Here is a 4,115-nt window from a genome sequence, read left to right as displayed (position 1 = left end):
GTTATTTGGATGTGTCAGTACTTTAGCAAGGTCAATAAGAAGACACAAACTTGTCTTAATTGGTTATGTTTAGGAAAATGTCATGGCAAGTGAGGCCAGCTCAAAGCTCAAACTAAACACCAATGGTGCTGTTCTTTTAAAATTTGTATTTACAAACCAGAAGTCTTGAAGCAATGATCAGTTAACACAGCAGGGGGGGAAATTTGAGAGATCCAAACAGAATGCTGTAAAGGGACCACAGGTCATGGTTTCAAAGGTAGGTAATTACACTAGAGGGTGGACTTGCAGGCAGGTAATATAGGTTAATGGTGATTGATTCTGAAGGCTAATGGCACCAGTAAGGAATCAAAGGAGAAGCTTCTTTCAGAGGGCGAGCACACTTGGGAATATTCGGGGAAATTTTTGGAGTAACTAGAGAAACACAGAGGTAACACTGAGAGCTGAATTACCAAAATCGAAGATGGCAATCTGGTGGTGATTAGTGGCTGGAGCTGGTCCTTAAGTACTGCCACGACGATGAGTACATGTGAAACAGGTGTGTGCTAAGCAGTGCAGGAACAGGATGCTCCACTCCGTTTGGTGGGCCTTAATCAACTGCTTCAGGAGACAAAAGATGAGTGGAAAAGATGCATACAAACACGAGACCTGACCAGCTTGAGAACCATGAGAGAAGAACCATGAGAGAAGAACCCAGGAACCAGGAACCACCAAAGCTCCGGCTGCCAATGGGAAATTCCAAAGATCGAATTGGAAAACTGCTGGAAAACTGCTGGAACACGAGCACTACTGTCCACAGCACTGTTCAAGCTCCTACCACCAGAAAGAGTGTGTGTTAAGCCACAACTGTTTCATTACAAAACCACTCTCCATGCAAGGAAAGGTTGGTCGTTACAGTCAGAAAAGACTATGTTTAACCTTCCCTCCACTCCATTTCTGATGCTGAGGTAAAGATTAGCAATTTTTGTTGAAGCAGAGAACATTATCAATGCGTTAAACCATGTTTGTCAAGAATTTGCTGAGAGAAGGAATTACTGCGAGAGACAAACGGAGTAGAAGAACAGAGTTGAGAAGAGATAATGATGCAGCTGGTGTGTGAGCCCCTGAGAGTTCTGGGAAAGGCGGTTTTGTGTCCCGTGCCAGAGATCACATGATAGCTTTGTTGTCACAAAACCAGGTAAAGGATTAAAACAGCAGAAACATGCGGGCATCTTACTCTGATTTCATACTCATTTGGTAGTCACCTTGATTCACCTTTCAAACCATCCATCAACCTGTTGTCACTCATGTGGCAAAGCTATGAGCGTGGACCTGTTTGGAATTCTTTCCAGCAGACACAAAAATAGATGCTTTGTGGATGTGATGCAAGTCTTTTTAATTTCTCAATACAGTCTCTTGTGTCACAATTTGTTATAGGTAATATGGAGAAATTTGGAATTTTGTAGTGTTGTACTCTATTCTGATTAGATTTTCAGCCAGTAAAATATTATTTTGGTGACACTGAGTGGTCGTAGACAAATTATTAAAGCGGAAGGCAGAAACTGGTGAAAGAAGCAAATTTTCTATAGAAAAGGAACATGGCCACGCAGCAGTCCACAGAGCCTGTGTAACACAGTGGCAGACGGCAGAGAGGTGGTCAGAGTCTGTTGTGTAAGCGGTGGGAGACTTTGAACTATACCTTCTCCTGTTACACAACCAGTGAGGGCACCTGTACTTGCTGCCCTGCCATCTCTTTAACCGGCACCTGGTGAGTGTTTGTTGTCAGAATCCAGTCTATCAGTTTGACCCCCGCGCCTGTTCTTGCAGAAATGGCAGCCTTCCTTCCTGTCGCCGCTCATCCATGGAGCAGAAATGCCAGCGAACACTGAGAGGGCTCTCTCTGTATCTCCGTCCCTCTGACCTCCAAGAAGTTGAAAGAGAGACGATGCAGAGCTCAGAGTCAGAGTGGAGGATGATGGAAATCTCTAAGCAGCGTAATGGTATTGACCTCCTCTACAGAAAGACAACAAATATCTGCCAGGATTGTATATTGTATGCGGCCTCTGCTAACCCACACTGTATAGGTCTGAGAACTGGGAATTGGTTCAAGTTAAGATCCAAATTGTCCATTCTATAGGAATTGCAAGCCTCCAAGCTTACCAGTTTTCCTATCAATGCAGGCATACTTGCACCTTTATTTACTCTGTTACTCTGCACCCTTACAGAAGTCAATGAAGGTCAATAAAGAATATGTCCTACAAGTAGAATCCATACTGTTATTGTTATCAATAAAACCTCACCAATATTCATCTCCAATCCAATTTAGGGAGGTCTTTTATGTGGCTTGCCTTCAGATATACTGTAGAAATAGAGATGTGGAAAAATAAAAAGCCATGTGGACAAATAGCCTGACTGAAAAGGGATGAGGAGGCATGAGTGGGAGAATGGGATGAGACAAAAAGAAAAGAAAATGCATCAGGGACAGAGGGTTAGTGTGACATTGAGAGGCAGAGAAGAGAGATCTCAGCTCTGTCAGGCTGCTTCAAACGGCACAGATAGATGGATCGTGGTTCTTTCCCGGTCTAATGATCACCCCCCAGGCTCGGTGTCTTCTTTACGTCTTCTTTACGTGAAAAGAGGTAACACCCCTCCCGAATGTCAGACTTTCACAATAGCGCTGTTCTGTTGTTAACAGATATTTTTGTTTTGTGTTTTATATGCGCCAAGATTTTATTCCTGCACAAATACAGAGCCGAACTACTGAGGCAATATTGTTTTTGTAAATTATTTTTCTACACCACATTCTCTTAATCTATACCCACAGCACAGTCTTTGATCTATATTTTAGACAGTCAGAGTCCGTGTCCAGAATAGATAAAGCTATCACAAACTTGACACTCTTGTCTCATAAAACCTGGCAACTTTGTTCATAAATTATTTCATGCCAGGGAGAACTGTGGCCGTGAGGGTTTTGGAGGAGACCTTTAGCTGAGCAGACACTGCTTTACACCTATAATATAAATTAAGTGTGGGCAGGGGAGGGGAAGGGATGGACACCTGAACCTTATCCACAAAGCAGTAGCTGCAGCCTCACTTTACCAGCTCATGATTTATTAGCGCCGGATAGAGCAAGGCTAAGACCTGAATGGTAAAGTCTTTCTCCGGTGACCTTATGGGCATTTTTTTAAACAAACAAACGGTTAGTTTCTAGGCAAAATAGCATCAGGAAATCTGACCTGACAATTTCTGAAGATTATCTTGCATTGCATTCCTTCTCTTTACAGAGAAGCTCCGATATTTAAATAAGGTAATGAGGTTGGCAGCAAGGGATCTGTGAGGATTATATTTCGATTTCTGCTGAATATGTCTCTGCCATTATGTGTTCATTAAAAAAAAGAAAAAAGTAGGTTGAAAGGATAATTACTTTTTATTTCATCTTGGGATGCTTCGCACTAATATGGCTCTACAACTAAAACTATCAGGGAACGCAAGAGTCACACGAAGCAATGCATATGGAGCACAAGCTCCAGACAGTACTCCAGAAAATTTGTCTGATGGCTCATGCACTGAATGGAAGCTGGTCAGTGATGCATACCCCAAAAAAAATATAACTCCAGTTTTCTTCCATGTTGTACCCAGATGTCAAGACCATGGAGAGAACGCACAACTGAGATTTACAGCATCGGTCTGACTTTCTGATGAATCAAATTAATCAGCTTAAATAGAATTATCGTTTGGCTTCTTTAGGCTTTCTGCATTCAATTTCAACAAATGCAACCAATGATAAGAAACTAAAAAGGCTAAGTTTGTAATACTCTGTAAAATAGTGTTACCTCATTTAGAGAAATATTTCTTTTTCTTATTCAGTGTAAGAGAATAATGCACACTGAACATGGAAGACAGTTTAACACTTTGGCCAGATCACTTTATGTTTGTTGTCCCAAACTGGATATCCCTGTTGCATTAATCAAAAAGTCTTTTTTTAATTGGTTAATTTCTGTGTTTTCTTTTCAACACAGCTGAAGAGTATGGAATTAGCATGACCCACAGTAAGCAACGAATTCTACCTTAGTGGGATGAAATAAAATGTTAATATTTTTCATAAAATAACAATATTACTTTGCTAACTGGCTAAAGAC

General features: G+C 41.3%; 1 long non-coding RNA gene across 1 annotated transcript; it reads left to right on the top strand.

Annotated features, from left to right (window-relative positions):
- The first annotated feature begins 432 nt into the window (after positions 1–432).
- On the top strand, positions 433–2,292 carry LOC113029388 (uncharacterized). The gene is made up of 2 exons (XR_003273402.1): positions 433–880; positions 1,804–2,292. It is a non-coding gene; the product is annotated as an uncharacterized LOC113029388 (long non-coding RNA).
- Positions 2,293–4,115: the final 1,823 nt, after the last annotated feature.

This window comes from Astatotilapia calliptera, chromosome 2, assembly GCF_900246225.1.
Source record: "Astatotilapia calliptera chromosome 2, fAstCal1.2, whole genome shotgun sequence".
Taxonomy (NCBI): Eukaryota; Metazoa; Chordata; class Actinopteri; order Cichliformes; family Cichlidae; genus Astatotilapia; species Astatotilapia calliptera.
This window is presented reverse-complemented; position numbering and strand designations above follow the sequence as displayed.